This window comes from Adiantum capillus-veneris, chromosome 29, assembly GCF_014529385.1.
Source record: "Adiantum capillus-veneris isolate H3 chromosome 29, ASM1452938v2, whole genome shotgun sequence".
NCBI lineage: Eukaryota > Viridiplantae > Streptophyta > Polypodiopsida > Polypodiales > Pteridaceae > Adiantum > Adiantum capillus-veneris.
Genome location: NC_140959.1, coordinates 23,637,148 through 23,655,157, shown reverse-complemented (window position 1 = coordinate 23,655,157; position 18,010 = coordinate 23,637,148).

Genomic DNA, 18,010 nt, shown 5'->3' with positions numbered 1-18,010 from the left:
ATGTGGTAAACTATTTGCAATACCTTCCAATAGCAGCTGGAAGCATGGATCGAGCTTTCCTAAATCATGAAGGCCATATAATTTTTGACTTGCTGAGCCTACCCAGGTTGAATGAATTTTATGAGCTACAGTTCAAGAATTCGCTCATACAAGCTCTTGAAGATCGTAGCAGATACATCAACTTTACACAGGAGGACGAGCAACCAATCTTTTATATCACATTCATAGTGATAGATGCAATGATGGACAACAGTAAAATCTACAATTTTCTTCAACCAAAATCAGTAAGTGATTCCATACCATACATCTGGCTTTGGGAAAGATATTTCAAGATCTTTGATCCTGGGGGGTGCTTATGGAAACTTTTTCAATGGAGGAGGTTTACTCCGTCACTTCATTTCATCTTGCTATTGGCTCGGAGAACCTTCCATATCACACAAGGTTTTTTAATCATACAACAAAGGTTCTTCAAAGATAAGAGCAGACAAAAACAGACGTTACATAATATACATGTTGTATGATCAGATAAATGGTACATGAATGTACCATTATCTAAGGGGGGGGCTAATGATAGCCGTTTTTCGGCTCTCCATAATTGCCATAGTAAGCTACCTCACCCTACCAAAATCACCCAAACACTATGGCTATCCCTACCATTTCACTGTAAATAGGCGTGTGTGAATTAGGGGACTTTTTCCATATCTTCTTAAAAAACCCTCAGCTAGCTAGTCACTGGGCTAGTTGAGTCAAAAAAAAAAAAAATCAAAAAAAAATATATATTATGGCCCATTTGTGTGTAAATATTGCATTATATATATGGCCTAAATATAGAGATTTTTATAATTATTCTGGTATTTTATTTAAATATTTATACTTAGGTGTGTTTTATTAAACCTGTGTATGCCTTCTTTCATCCTCTTACACCATAAGTATATTTTTTGCCAATATGTACATACTCTAACCTTATATTTTTCCTTTATACAAATCAATCCCACATTTTCACCCTCACCCTCGTGAAAACAAAAAATTGATTTCTACTCATTGGTTACGTTTATTATATTATTTACTTGCATACCTTTTCTTCTTTCACCCAAAATAATTCAAGGAGGGACCATATCATATGATTCCAATATCTTTCCATATCCATAACTCCTCCATATTTTTATTATTATTTTTACTCATTATTCTAACACCATGTGCTCATTGAGCTAAAGTCCATGAATAGTCCATACACTAGTCCCACCATGTATATATTTCTTATTTCACCAATAATCCTCCTCCATGCATGGGTCAAGGGCAACTTGAATGCTTTGTATTATAATATGACAAAGGAGGGGCTCACTCTTGGATGCATTGTACAAATTCAACAAAGGAGGGGGCCACTAAAAGACTTTTGCAGGCATAAAAAACAGGCTTTTTGGTGAGAATTTTGGCACCTATCTCCACTCCGAATTTGGAGCGGTGGTCAAAAGAGAAACTGTAGCCCACGCTCTGAATAATCACCTCAAATTTTTTCATGATTTTTGGAGCTACCAGCGGTGAGATATGATTTTTGGAGTGGACCCCAGTCTGCCCACTCTTCTCACAAGTAGCTTTTAGTCTTCTCTCACCCTTCCACACACCTACTCACTCTTACACATCCCTCCCTCTCCTTCCCTCACTCAAACCTACAATTTCCATGGCTTCTCCCACCCTCTTCACCATTACCCTTCTCTCTCATCCCTATAGTTCTTTTATGAACCTCTACATACATACACCCTCTCCATGTCTCTCTCTATTGCTTCTATGTTACAATTTCATTTACCTCTCCTAAAATATCTAAAATTTAGCATCTTAACCATGATAACTTCTGCAAATTGAGGATTTGTCATCAACAAATCCTCTTTTCATCGTGGTGGTCAACCGTGGCGGCGGCGTAAAGAAGCGAAGAAGAAGAAGAAGACCAGCGATCATTTTTTTCACAATCTACACAAGGGTGAGTTCAAGCTTCTTCAAAGCTTCACCATCTCAATGATTATCTTTTAATTCACCCCTCTTCCTTCATCAAATCAACTCATTCTACCCATTGTAAATGTAACATTAACTTTCTAGTGATTACTAACACTAACCACTAACATACTAACACAAAATAGCATTGACCTAACCATAAAAGACACCTCACCTCAAGACATGTACAAAGTAACTCTCTCTCTCTCTCTCTCCCTCTCTCTCTCCTTTTTCTTAAAACTCTACTTTCACCTTATTCACCATCAATAATGCTCTCTTTTGAGCCCACACCCATGACTCAAGCAAACAAAGAAGGCCCACAATGTTTTGATATTCAAAAAAATCATAATCCTGATTTGTTAGCTTGTAAATTAGGATTTCCAATAATCTTTATGAGGGGTCTCCAACCTATAAATAGGCCCCTCTCCTTCTTGTGAAACAACCTCCAATATCTCACATAGCACCCCAACACTCTATGCATGAGGAGAGACTTAGGTGTAGCAACCACTTGTGAGCTTCACTCTTGGTGTGGGAGAAGCTTTCAAGCTACACATTGCAAGTGAGAGAGCGTGAGTTTCACAAATCTCAAAACCACTATTGTATATGCTCCTTCATCATCAATAAATTGAGGTTTGGTGCATCAAAGGCGTGATTCGACGTTCAAATCTTCGTCCTTCCATTTGTGCAATACGGTTTGGTGAATTCAAGGTGACTTGTGTATTTTGAGTTTTTATCAGTTGATCTTGATTTTAGAAAGTGTTTTAGTGTGTTTTTCATTGCCAGTTTTGTGTCCATTGTAAGAGGGTATTGTGGTGAGAGGTCTCCCACACCCTAAGACAGTGTGTGTGTGTTTTTGCAATGTTTAGCAATCACTAAGCATTGAGTGAGTTTATACAAGTTCTACGATAGCATCATAACGAACCATCTCCATTTGCAAGTCACAAATACGGTATTACGCAAGATCCTTTTCTCTCTCTCTTCCCTTTGCTCTAGCTCTCTCTGGTCCAGTTTGTGTGTGTCTTGGTGTGAGGTTGTTTGTGTGCGTTGTGTGGTGCATCTTCTTGGTTGTGCCAAAATCTCTCTTGCGTCCTAGTTCGCATACCATAACTAGGTGGTGCCCCTATCTTGTTTGGGTTTGGCTGTGGGTTTGTTGTTGTGTTGTGCTTGTGGTTGCCCCAACCCCAATTGAGCAGCACGGGAGCCTTGAGGGGTGTTTAGAGGTCGCCTCTCTTGTTGCCCGCCCCGGACCGCCTCAGTACCTTTGGTGCTACGGACAAAGTCTTGGCCTTTATCCAGCAATTCGATGCGGCGTTTGGAGATGAGGGCTTCACGGAGTCCTCTAAGCTACGCCATGTAGCTATGCACTTTCAAAAGTCCGCCAGACAATGGTGGTCTAGCCTATGAGCCAACGATGAAGCTCCACGAACATGGAAGGCTTTAAGAGCTTCCATTATGAAGCAGTTTTTGGCCACCGATGCCAAAGACAAAGTACTCACCGAATGGCGAAGCTTAAAGCTCTCTCCCAATGAATCCATCCACAAATATGTAGATAAGTTTTGGGACTTACAACTCAAAGCCACTGTCTTCAAAAAGTTGGATTTTGGAGAGCAAAAGCAACAGTTTTGTGCGGGCTTAACCAAAGAAATGACGGAGTATGTCAACTCCCAAAGGCCACGTACCATATCGACGGTAATACACCATACTATGGTGGCCTCTCGAATCAATTTCCAAACGGGGGTTAAAAGAAATAATAAGCCCCCGGAAAACAAGGGTTCCAATGAGCCTAAGGGGAAGGAAAATGTCCAAAAGTCTCCTAAGGGCAACTCCAACAAAGCTAAAGAGAAGGGAGTTTACAAAGGTAAGAACAAACTCTCTCCTTAAGAGCTTGAGCGTTATCGCAAGGATAACCGGTGTTTCAAGTGCGGCGAACAAGGGCATGCGTACCGCGCTTGTCCCCAAAAGAACAACCGCCAAGATCCTCCTAGAGCTTCCTTGGTTGAAATCCAAGAGGAGGAGACTCACCAAACAACTCACAAAGGATCTCCTCTATGCCATGCTTGGGGAAAGGTAAGAGAACATGATGCTTTTATTCTCTTTGACCCTGGTTCTACTCACAATTTTATATCTATAGAGTTGGCCACCAAGCTAGGCATACAATCCTACGAGATGGGAGATATCCTACCCGCAGACAGTGCCTTCAAGGGGCAAGAAGCTTCAGTCACTCCCTTAATCGAGAAATTGAGGCTTCATGTCCAAAGCTATGTGGACAAAGAGGACTTCTTTATCTCTCCTCTCAAGCATGAGGATGTAATCCTAGGGGCACCATGGTTTGACCGCCTTGCTGCCGATGTTAAATTTCCTGAAAGGAGAATCTCCTATAAGTTCAGGGAAAAAGACATGTATATAGATGCTAAGGAAATGGGTAACACCATCCCCATTGTACATACACCAGCTTTTAACAAGTCAATAAAGAGCTCTATTTCCATGTACATGATTTTTGTTAAAGATTCTCAAAATGAACCTAATGCTTTAGCAAAAGAAAATAAAAGCAACCAAAAGGAATTAGAGTTATCCAATTTTCTCAAGGGGTTTAAAGATGTTTTTATTGACGACATCCCTTGTGAGCTACCTCCTAAACGAGGTAATGATGACCATGCAATTGAACTTCTTCCAGGAAGTTCACCGCCTAACAAACCTCCTTATAGAGTTTCTCAAGCTCAACAAGAGGAGATTATGCGGCAAGTGCATGACTTAGTTGAGAAGGGCATGGTTAGGCCTAGCTCATCTCCATTTTGCTCACCTGTGCTATTAGTGCAACAGAAAGACGGCACATATCGTATGTGTGTCGACTATAGAGCACTAAATAGGATCACTATCAAGAATAGGTTTCCCGTTCCACGGGTAGAAGACCTATTTGATAAGCTACAAGGATCGACCTACTTCAGTAGGATTGACCTAAAAAGTGGCTATCATCAAATAAGGATAGTTGATCAAGACATTGTAAAGATCGCATTTCGTACTACATTTGGTCTTTATGAATACATTGTCATGCCTTTTGGCTTGACCAATGCACCAGCCACATTCAACCGCTTGATGGAGAAGCTGTTCAGGCCTCATTGAACCTTCACTGGAGTGTTCTTTGATGATATTATCATCTACTCTAATTCATTGGAGGAACACAAGCAACATGTCCAGGTAATATTTCAAGTTTTAAGAGAGAATAAACTCTATGTTAATCGAAAGAAAAGTGAATTTTTCTTGCAAGAGATCCAGTATTTAGGTCACATTATCTCTCAAGATGGCATCCAAATGGATCCATCTAAGTTAGAGGTAATAAAAGGATGGCCTAAACCAATGAATCTTCATGAACTAAGAAGCTTTATAGGTATGTGTGCATACTATAGACGCTTTATAGAAAAGTTCTCACAAATTGCGGGACCATTACATGACCTAACAAAGAAAAGCGTTAGGTATACATGGTCTGCTAAGGAGAACCATGCTTTCAAAAAGCTTAAAGAAAAGCTTATCTCTCCACCTGTGCTTACACTACCAGACCTCTCAAAACCATTTGAGGTCCAATGTGATGCTTGTGGTGATTGCCTTGGAGCTGTCTTGCTCCAAGAAGGGCACGCCATAGGCTATGAGAGTCGAAGGCTCGACCCTGTTGAGCAAGCTCTAGGCATATAAGAAAAGGAACTCCTTGCAGTTCTACATGCCTTAGACTCATGGAAGCACTATTTATTGGGGACTCCTTTCATTTTGCGAACGGATCACCAAAGTCTTAAGTACTTCATGACGCAGACCAAGCTCTCCGACAAACAAATGAGGTGGGCAAATTTCCTTTCGTAATTTCATTTTCATATTGCTCACATTGCTGGCAAGCATAATCAAGTAGCTGATGCACTCTCAAGACGGCCGAGAGTGAATGCGGTTTCCATAGCAACTCACAATGATCTATCTTCAATGATAGATGAGTACACTATTGATCCCGATTTTAGAGATGTGATTTCAGCCCTTGCATTAGGGAAGAAAGAAGAACCATTTCCCTTACAAGATGGTTATCTTCTCTATGGCAATAGACTATGTGTTACTAACTCACTACGGGAGAAAGTAATATATGAATCTCATGCTCCACCTTATGCGGGGCATAGAGGGATTCAGTCTACCTTAAAGGGAATTGAAACATATTTCTATTGGCCTACCATGAAAGTGAACATACAAGAGTATGTTTCCAAATGTGTGGTATGCCAAAAGACAAAATTTGATAGAGGGAAGCAACTTGGATTGCTTCAACCCTTGCCAATCCCTAATTCACCATGGGAGAGCATATCCATGGATCTTATCTTTGGATTGCCTAAGTCTATCCATGGGAATACGGGAATATGGACCATAGTAGATAGGTTCAGTAAACAAGCTCATTTTATACCTGTCAAAAAGACTATCAAATCCCATCAAATGGCAACCCTCTTCATTTCACAAATTTTCAAGTACCATGGCTTGCCAATGTCCATAGTGTCGGATAGAGATCCTAGAATGACCAGTAATTTCTGGAAGGGTCTCTTTGAGAATTTAGGGACAAGGCTAAACTTATCTTCGGCCTATCATCCACAAACGGATGGCCAAAGTGAAATAGCTAACCTAACAATTCTCGATCTACTAAGAGCCTATGTAATGGAAGTAGATCAAAGATCCCAATGGGAGAAGTACTTACCCTTAGTGGAGTATGCTTACAATAACACTGTACATACTTCCACGGGAAAAGCACCTTTCGAGGTAATTGAGGGAAGATCAAAAAGTCCCTTGCTACTTAAGGTACATGGGAAGATCTTCGCTACAGATGAGTATAGCCGAGACCTACAAGAATCTTTTCAAAAGATTAAGGATGCTATCTCTATCTCACAACAAAGGCAAAAGGCTGCTGCTGACAAGCACAGAAGAGCCCAAGCCTTTAAAGAAAACTATTGGGTCTTGTTAAAATTTCCCAAGGCTCGATTAAGGCACACGTCGGGCAAGAATCCTACAGGCCACCAAAAGTACTATGCTAAACTAGCAAAAAGGTACTATGGTTCCTTCCAGATTCTTAGGCCAATCAATGAGATGGCCTATCAACTCAAGTTGCCCAATCATTGGCTCATACACAATGCTTTCCATGTGAGCCTATTAAAGCCCTACAAAGGGGAGCCACCTCAAGAACCAACTATTGAAGACCCACCGGAGATCGAGGACCAAGAGGAGGTGCTGCAGCCCAAGTCCATTCTCCGACATGAAGACAAGGTACTAAGAGGCGGTAAGACTATCCGACGATATCTTATTAAGTTTAAGAATTATCCTTTTGAATATGCTAGATGGATGCAAGGCATACAATTAAAGGATAACCTAAACCTTGTCAATGCTTACAATGCTTCCCAAGAGTAAGCAAATGTACGAAATGTTAAAAATGAACAAAGTTTTTGTCTTATAAGACTCTCTTTTTCTTTATTTGTGCACAAAAATGAAGTAGTATGCCTGCTTAGATCAAGTTTGTGGAGACGACGTCTCCCAAACACCAAGTAGAGCTTGTCACTCTACTATGGAAGACTGATAGGACTGATGTACAGACATGCTTGCGGCAGCCTCAGGCTCTCAAGCGCCAAATGGACTAGTCATCCATTATGGAATGATGTCGTAGGGTAACATAGGGATCCTCTACCCGCTAAGAAAAGGACTCATGAATATGCTTTATCTTCTCTACACCATAGTCGAGGACGACTATGATTTCAAGAGAGAGGTAATGTCATAATAATCAATATCTAATTATCCTAAATGATTTTCTCATATTAAATTGATCATTTAATATGGGGAAGTGCCAGGGGAGAAAAATCTAGAATATTGGTTAAGCTGGCAGACCGGCCACAGTAGGGATCCAAAGGGGGGCCCATCTGCAAAAGAGCCATGTGCAACAATGGGCTAAAAAGACCCTAAGGTTCAGCCCATTAAGACTTCCAAAATGCTAAGGTTCCAAAATTCAAAGGTTGTGTCCAAAGGTCAACCTTAAGGGAATTGGATGCTTAGTGTGTGTACAAAAAGTCTTCTTCAAGGCCTACAAAGGAGGGGGCGAGCCCATTTAGTAGGGGATGAGAGAGAAACCCACACACACACACACACACAAGCTCCCTTTGTACACAAGGGGAAAGAGGGACACGTGTCAGCTCCCTAGCCCAGATGCCCACAAGGTGTACCCAGTTCCTATTGGATGGCCTTGGAGGTGGACCAATGAGAGTTAGGCTAGAGTAAATCTAGTTTAATTAATTTAAAAACACTTAATAAAAGAACCAATGATAATTAAGCTCTCTAGAAGACTATTGGGCAATCTCCCAAGGGGTCCAATGAGCATTCAGCAGCCCAATGGCTTGCCTGATTCCTATTGGCCAAGAGGCAAAGGGGTCCAATGAGAGTTTAGTTTCAATTATTAATTACCTAAAGCTCTCACAAAAAAGGAAAGGGGGACACATGTCAGAAGGCTATCCCTTATGCTGCTTAATACCCATTGGCTTGACTTGGGGAGGTCCAATGAGGCAAAAGCCAGACCAAATTAGCATCAAGGGCTCGCCCAAGAGAGAGAGAGAGAGGGCTGATTTTTGCTTGGCATTAACACACACACACACACTCACACTTGACCATGTGTGAAGGAAGAATACTCTATCTCCTCCCAAGCTTTAATGGAGAGCTCATCACCTACTCCAAGCTTGTGAGATAGAAGCCTACATCAACAATCTCTTGGCATGTGGATGCAAATCCAACCAAGAGCCAAGCTTCAATGCATGCTCTTCTCCTCTACCAAGCTAATTACTAAGCTAAGATATGCTAATATGAGTGATTATGTGAGGAGATGTACATATTTCTCGTAAGATACTCCTTCTTCCTCTCAATCTACTCTCATACCCTGCTAGCTCTCACCATCTTCGAAGGTGTGTGAGGTATTGGGTCTGAGAACGGGGATAATTCAAGTTGTGTTGTTAAGTGTTTTGCTTAGTGCATGAAGCTTCCATCTTCATTGCACTAGATAGTCTTGAAGGAACACAAAGAGTTGTATTGTACAATGTCTCTCTTGATGGGAGAAACCATAATACAAAGCCTTTTGGAGGGGGGACCGGCTCCATGCAAATCCGGTCCTCAATTGTTGTCAATAGCTTAATTTCTCTCTCTTTTGAAAGTATTGTTGATGCTATCTAACTAGGTGTTATGCTTTTTGTTGCTCTCTCCACCCAAGCACTCTTGTAATTCTCATTAGGAATCTATTCTAATGAAATGCCCACTATGTTCATGCTAATTTCCGCTACACATAAGTTATTAGGCCATTAAATGTTACACACACACACACACACACACACACACACACACACACACACACACACACACAGAGAGAGAGAGAGAGAGAGAGAGAGAGAGAGAGAGAGAGATGCTCTGTGAGCTACCATGGAACCTGCAACAACCGTGTGTGAGTGGAGGGAGAGAGAGAGAGAGAGAGAGAGGGGGGGGGGAGAATGAGTAACAGACATTGGCAAATTTGGCAAACGTGCGTTAGACCGTTTCATAACCGCTCAACCATTTATAAAAAGCTCCATTACCCTTACCCTTTTTACTTGGAATCAGGAGGTAGCTGCCAATGTGCTACCTTTGTCTGGGACACAGGTAGTAAGTCCACCTATTCATGCATACACCCTGCAACTAGACATGCAAACACACAAGTAGTGGTGGATGTAGATTGAAAAGGATATATAGTCTCTACTTATCTCTCAATGAAGCATAGCTATACATTATTTTCTTAGTTTGGTTCCTTTAATTCTCTATCCATTGCAACTCGTTGACACTTTGAAATTGATTGTGGTGCCAAATTGTTCTTTGGTGCCCTCTTCAATCTATACTAGCCAAACTATCACATTTGGTAAATAGTCCAAAGACATGTAGGTTTCTCTTGATGTCATCCTTTAGATTGTTGAATCGTAACCGTACTGCAATATACATGGTCCTGTCAAAATGATATGGCTTGTAAGAGCAATCAATATTAGTTTGTTAAATAGAGGATTCTCTAGACATCAAATTGTAGCTTATATTAGTTGCTACTTTCACCTTGACAAAAGTCTTCGCAAGAAATATTGTATGCACAACATTCAATCGACAATTTGTGCAGTAGCAAAGAGAACAAGATATTTTTAAAGGCTGGAGAAACAATCCCATGAAAAGACCTTAAAGATATGCCATTGGAGGCAAAAGAAAAAGGTGAAGGTTCACATTGGCATTCTAGAGATATGCCATCTAGGGCAGTGAAACGAAAAGTCTACCCATTGAAAAAGTAAACAAAAGAAGAAATCAATGGTTCATATGAAAAGCCATGTCCACCTAGCTCTCTTCCCCTCTAAGGCTTCTTTGAAAAGCCCAAAAAGGATGTGTGGTTTTTTTTGCTTCTGTAATTTAGAAGGCCCCTATAAGGATAAGGTTGAAGGGTTTCAAAAAGGATAGGTAAACTATCAATCATTTTTCCTTCCTTAGTTGTGAACACACCTTTGTAAGAGACTTGAAAATTTAGGAGAGCTCAAAAAAACTAGATTCACAAAAAAAAAACTTCAATGCCATCGCGCGGTGCTCTCTCTCCACATCTCTGCAGAGTTAACAAGGTTGGCAGACGACGCATGCCCCCCGATCACACAGACGGAGTCATCCATAAACACCATAGATGCCCCACTCCGCTTCTCGTTCAGCTCGGGCAGCACTTCCCACTCGAGCTGTCCGCCAGCTCCACTTATAGGTGTCCCCACGTCCTCCAACAATGAATGCATGTTGAGGCGCCAAACTGTCTTAGGGGCGTTCTTCAGCCGCTCGCGATGGGATGCGCCTTCATTAACACCTCCTGCTGCATACAGGCACTGGTTGCTGCCATCAAAAACTAGCGATGTGGTAGGGCTAAGCCTATAGACGGCGCTGTTTACTGGTTGAGATCGCCATTCCTTCCTCTCCAAGTCGAGCAAGTGCAGCAAGCAACTTGGATGGCCACCATATTGAGCAGCAGCCTGTTGCTCCAGCAGGACGATACCATTCTTTGCTGCTCCGCTGCCGTGGACTACTCGGAGAGTATTGCGCATTCTGTCCTGGTCTTCCGGCCTTGAAGAGCTAAAAAGTGAGAAGCTCGGAAGCAGAAGCGCAGGCGTGCTTATACCACGCGCTAATGAAGCGCAGCTTGATGCCGCCACGCTCCCGTCCCGAAAAACGGTGGCCACTGCGTATTTTTGGTTCTCTGCATGCCCGGCACATTCTTCAGCAAACTCGTCCATATTATTGCCTTGACTTCTCTTAAGCTGTCGTGGAACTTTGCAAACGCAGCGCCTGCACCTGCCGATCTTCACACCTCCAGCCGGAATCAATACACAGTTAATTTCACACCCTAGCACCAGCTTTTTCACAAGTGTGACCGGCTAGGTCGGGCCTACAAGAAGCACTCTAAATTTGGCATGGAACTCTTTGGCAGCAATCGTGGATTAGTGCCACTTGGCAAGTTAATAATGACAAACTTTCTTGCTATTGCTCTCGGCTACTAGGAAACCCACGATTGTGAAAAACAAAATCTAATGAGAATTTCAATAGATGCTTTTGCTCTTTTCTATAATCACCAACGGCGCCTGAAAAGTCGAAGAGAATTTCAATAGATGCTTTTGCTCTTTTCTATAATCACCAACGGCGCCTGAAAAGTCGAAGAGTTGCATGGCAGCAAAGGCACTAGGTGTGCGGCATATACTGGGTGGACAGGCAAGCCACAAGGTGTTGCCATTGTTGGGCCTGGGCAGGGCGGGTGGGGACGGGTTTTCTTTTTCATATGTTAAAGCAGGCGGCGGTTGACAACTTTGAAGTTGTTTACATTGGTTAGCTGAGTTCGTCGAGCTTGATGGGGAATTGCCCGCGTTCAAATCCAGTCTAGAGCTTTTAAAAACAGTAGTGAACCCACGAATGCTTGGAAAACTTGCATAAGAATATGTTGATATTCCACTGAATAAAATGAAGAAATAGCCACTATGAGCCATGGCCTATGAAAAAAATTAAGTACATTTTAATTTCTCTCATACAGTACCTCCTAACGCATGGAAATACACTCACTTTCTCTCTCTCCCTCCCTCGCTCTCCTCCATGCGGCATCTGCCCATTTTTTCCTCTTCAAACCCATGTGAGCATCTCCATTCTTTCTCAACATTTCTACGTGGGATTACACTAAACCTAAGTTTTTTAGAGCATTGGGCATGCACTTGACCATTTTCTACAAGTTAAGAGATATTTCACACATACACTAAGACGTCACACAAACATGTCAACAAAAGACCACCTCTCTCTTGCTTCTTGATCTTTAGCTAAAAGATGCTGAAAGAAATCTATACTACCACTGTGAATTCATGATAGAGAAAGCCTTTGAAAGATTGAGTGCCTCACGTTCACAAAGCCTCCACATGAGATTGCTATGCGTATTAAGTTTATACAGCTTGGCATACGGTCATATGTGTTTCTATCTAAGTCATTCTATTCTCTGCTTCTAAACCTACCAAAAGCACTATGCCATAATCAAAGAGTATGGCTTCACTCTACTCTGTGTAGAAGATCAAAATGGTGCCTAGACTTGATAATTAAGAGAAAACATAGAAAACCTCATAGAGTCTTGATTGTATTCAAAAGAGCATGGAAATCAAGTACAAGATTCGGACTCAAGAGTTAGTCCCTCTCTCACACACCACACTTGCTAGCCTATCTCTATACGTGAAGGAATTCATCATGATTTTCTAGATTCCCCACACACAGACATCTCTCTCAAGGTGTTGATGATGCCTTCTCCATTACATGTGTCCCGATCTGTAGCAGTTTCTCCCTTTCATATCTTTCCTTCTTGTCCGACCACAATTCAAATGTCTTGTGGTCCCACCCTATCTTCTACATCAACTCTCTACCTTTTTGAAACTTACTTGTGTCCTCACAAGTAGCCAAGTGTCAATGAGTCATCAGAGGATGTCGACTAGATAAAAAATATTCTAGCTCTGCAGCTTTGTCTCTAGTTAGCACCACTAGTTTGATACCTCTTGCTGATGCGTTGTCGTGCAGCTCCGCTCCCATGCTAAGAAAGATGCCAAGAAAATGCACAACAAGTTTGTTTGAAGCTTACAAGATTAATGAGCAGTGATCAGGGCTTGATAACATGCCAAGCTTAATGATTAATGTATGCCAGATGCGGCTTAGAAGGGCCAAAAGATGCCTCAATGATGCCAAAAATGAGTATGATTGCAGTGACCACAGATGAGATATTATGATCTAGAACTGTAGTGCTTGAAGTGCTCTACCGGCTTGTCTTTACGGCTCGTCGATTGGAGTCACGGTGAAGAAGTTATGGTAGTTTGAAGTTTGAGTTACTGCAGATCCGTACCGGATTGGCCAACTACAGCTGGGGTGACAAAAATGGAATGAATGCGCGGGCCTAAAATGCTCACTTTGTGGAGCGCGTCGGTCTTTTCAGATCAGCAATCGGAGTTCCGGTTGCCAAGTTATTGGCCGCTAAAGATTCACTCGAGGTCGGCTCCATACCAGTTCGGTCCACTCGATCGGAGTGCCATTTGGGATTTTTACAGCCGCAACAGGGTTTTTATGTGCACTATGCAGTTTGAGAAGTTTAAAGGAATTAACGACTCGCCAAACTGAGTCCGGATTCATGAGATAATATGAATTGAGGCCGACGTCAGCTGGCGGCAGCTGGATAATTTTTTCATTATCTGAGAAGCTGATGCAAGCTATTAAACAATCGAGTGCAAGGGACTTCTGGCAAGTTCAATCACCTATACGTGCATCTTAGAAGGATGAGGCATTATTCGAGATACTAGTATGCATAGTAAAAGTCACGAAGATGTTGTTAGTCAAGGACTGTTGTGGGAAGAGAACGTGCTTGGCAATGCTTCAAACAGTATGTATGCCAAATGGGGAGATGCCAAGGTTGCCGAGTGTTTGCAATGCCTTGGCCGATTTGTATGCTAAATGTGGTGCCCAACAAGGGCCAAGGCCCGCCCAAGGGACCAAATTTAAGGGCCGTCCACCCGAAAGAAACAAGGGCATGGCCGCCCGCCCATAACCTTAGGAGATATGGCCGCCCAATTAAGGGCATGGCCAATGGCCACTTAAGAGATGTGAAAGAAAGAGGAGGAAATGGCGTGAAGCCAAGCGACGAGCAGGCAGCAAGGAACAGGAGAGGGGAGCTCGCGCAGTCTGATGGGGTGCTTAGACGAGCCCGGCTGTGAAACGCAATACCCTCAGCACGCCTAGGCGCCCTCGTTCAAGCCAAAATCCGTCAAATTCCGCGCTGCTCCATAATCTGGCTGCCACATCATCAAGGGCCTGTTTTTGCGCTCCCAAGGAATGACGGCGCCGTCGTTGCTAAGGGAGGCAAAAAGGCTATTAATAGGTGTTTTTCTTTTGCATGAGAGTAGGCAAGTTAAGGAAGGAAAGTCATTGCAAGCGAACAAAAGAGGAGGGCAAGAATAACGAAGGAGGGCATTCGAAGCAAAGAGAAGAAGAAGGACGAGAAGAGCTCGAGGCCAAGAGAAGCAAACGAGCAAGCACGAAGTCAAGCTTTCTCTCCTTGATCTCGAAGCCAAACAAGCAAGAGGCGGCGAGTTCTCTCTCCTTGAACTCCATCGAAGGGCTTGCCTCTTTGAACTCCATAGAAGGGCTTGTCTTCAAGCCAAGCAAGGGAAGACGAGCTTTCCTTGATCTTCAAGCCAAGCAAAGGCAATCTCTCTCTCTTTTGTTCTCGAGCTAAAGAGAAGCAAAAACAACAAAGAGAAGGGGAGAGTTGTTCGAAGAGAGAAGAGCAAGGGAGGCCATCGAGCTTTTTGAAGAAGTGATTGCAGCCCAATCAATCAGATGGAATCAATACGATACGACGTACCTCATAGCAGGCAAATTAATTTAATTACCTCCTTTGATGAATTGCGGAGGCGTTAACGGCCCGGAGTATTCTGTAAGGGGAGTTTAAGCTCCTAACTTCATTAATTTCAATTAACGGTGTCGTTAACGACACTTCTTCATAATTGTGCATCAATTTCGTCGGCGTTGTCAGTTTTTGAGCAAGTTTTTTGCGTCGATAGCATTACCGAGTGATTAAAAGCTGCTGTATTGTGCGGTGCGGCAAATTTTTGCTCTCAATTTTTCCACAGCCGGCAGCCTGGTGCTGACCTGGCTCAAGTTTCGAACATATATCCTCCAACACCTGGTGAACCCGACGCGAAACCGAGCCGGGGTGGAAAAATTGTTGAAGCCTATGTCTACACCACAAGAGGCAACCATGCAACAGATGATGCAACAGTTTGCGGCATACATGCAACAGCAACAGGTTGCCCAACATCATCATAATTTACAAGAGCGGATTCGCAAAGCTCGGCAAAATGTTACGGAAAAGCTACAAAGGTTCGAGGGCCGAGATATTTCAAAATTTTGCAATCTGTATGAGCAATCTATGGAAGATAATGGTATTGAAGACCAGGATTCCGTGGAAGGATTTCATATGATTGCAGTGCCAGAACATAGGGCCCGAATTAAAGAAATTCAAGCGGCTCAAGGACCGAACTGGTAAGATTTTAAAAAGGCGCTGCAAGAGGAGTATTTTTTGGAGGATTCTCAACGGGTGACCAGACAGAGTTTTACGAAGTGGGTGTAGAAGAAGGGTAAAAATTTATCTGCATGAGAACTGTTGCGAGAGTTTGAAAAGAAGTTTGATCAGTTATCATCAGCAGAACAACGTTCCTTGAAGGATCAAAAGGTGGAATTGTTTATTCAAGCTGCTGATCCTCGACTACAAAAGAATTTGGTGCAATTATTGGAGGACTCGGTAGGAGAATTGGGGTTGACATCGGATTGGAAAATAGTCTGTGAAGCGGTGAATATGATTGTTAAACGACAGAAGCGATCTGACAAGCAGATCATGGTTGAGGTTGTAGATGATGATGAAGAAGAGATTAAAGAAAAGCCGCCCTCTGCAATATCCAAAGTGGAGGGGCCTGTTCTTGACGACCTGGTTAAAGGTATTCAAGAACTAAATTTGAATTTTAAAACTGTTAAATTTGAAGGGTTAGCTGCAAAGGCGTCTACTTCTGAACCTAAGCAGCAACAGCCACCACGTAAAAATTGGGATCGATGCATGTGGTGCGATAGTGAAGACCACAGGTTTGTGAGAGAGTGTCATGAGTTTGATGAAGCTTATAAGAAGAATGTGGTTTTCTGGAAAGACAAGAAGATTCATCTCAGGGCGACAGGGGAAGTGCCCCGCTTGAACTTTGGCAGAGGCGGAATGAAGAAGATAGTGGAGGAAATACAACATAATGTTGCCCTTGTGGAAGCAGCTACATATGGGCTGCAAGTTTGTGGTAAGGAAGATGATGATGGTACAGGTACAAAGGGCCAGTTGGTGGCCATATGCTTTACACACAGCAGAAGCAGGTAAGGTAACATATGGGAAGTTACGCCAGGTGGGTAATTCAATTCGAGAAACTACTGGGTGGACCGATCCAGTGGATTCTCTTTCAGTATATGCTTATATTGCTAAAGCTCAAGCCAATGAAGCTATGGTGGAAGAGAAGCGGAAAAGAGATGAAGAGGTGGCTGGGAAGTTAAAAAGGCAGACGAGATCCAACAATAAGAAAGAAGAAGTGCCAGCTCCTAAACCTGCTCCGGAGGTGGTTATGAAAGAGGCTCCGAAGGACAAGAAGCAAGGTAAGCCTAAAGGGCCGTCATATAAACTCAAGTCTGATATTGAACTTGCTACGGATTTGAAGAAAGTTTTTGAAGAATGTATCTTAAATAGTAAAGTGGAGCTCACCTTGGGAGATATTCTTGGAATTGCTAAGCGCGAGTTCCACGAAGAGATCATCGAAATTATAAAAAGAAAGCGGCAAGTACCGAGTGATCAAGAGTCAGATCCAGTTAAAAGCCAAGTGGTTCGTCACATTCAAGCAATTTTGGAAGACTATGAAGAATACTTAGCAGATCTTGAAGAAAAAGAGCCAAAGCCTGTGGTGGTTCCCAGCCCGATTATACCTGAGGTAAGAAACATGCATTTTAATGACGGTGAAGATGAAGAAGTTATACCCAAGAGTCACTTTTCGAGGACTCATTGGGCAAGAGCCACGACAGAAACAGTGGGAAAGCTTGGCGACATTGAGGAGCTGGTCTTAGCCCTCATAGACCATGGGTCAGAAATCAATCTCATGGCAAAGAATTTGCACCAAAAGGGGAAGTGGCCTATTGATGTAGATCATGGGTGGCGGATTCGAGCTGCCAACATGCTTCCTGGAGATCTTTACGGTGCATGCGCAAATGTTAAGGTAACTATTGGGGATGTCTGTGATGAGAAGAATTTTTTTATATAGGAGCATTCCTCCTACCCATTGATTCTGGGACAACCCTACATTACGGCTGTGCGGATGGAAACTAAGGTGCTGGATGATGGCTCGGCCTATGTCAGGGTTCGAAGCCGAGATGGTAAGAAAGCAGTTCAATTTCTAACTGTATGTGTTGATCATGCTAGAAACAAAGACAGTTTGCGTGATCGTCCAATGCCAAAGATACGTAAGGAGTTTAAAGAACAAAGATTTTCTCAGGATTTTCTTGGGGTGCCACTATAAAGCGGGACTATGGTGGTGCAAGTGAGGAGAAGTTCTCACAAAGAGAAATCTTCTCTTCAGGATTTCTAGGGTTGACATCTGAGGGTTCAGTATCTTACAGGAAATTTAATGATTTAACTAAGTGGGAGAAACAATATGTTTCAAGCATTCAAAGTGACTTGCAGGGATGTGATGTGCTAGAACCGGATGATGTGATTTCAGGAATCTTCGAAGAGATCTCTTATGTTGATACTATGTCAGAGCTTGAAGATATCAAGCAGAACAGGTTAGAAAGTGGAACTGAAGTTGTTAAAGTGCACTCAATGGACATGTACGAAGAGCTGGACATATACGAGGCACTTATGCATATT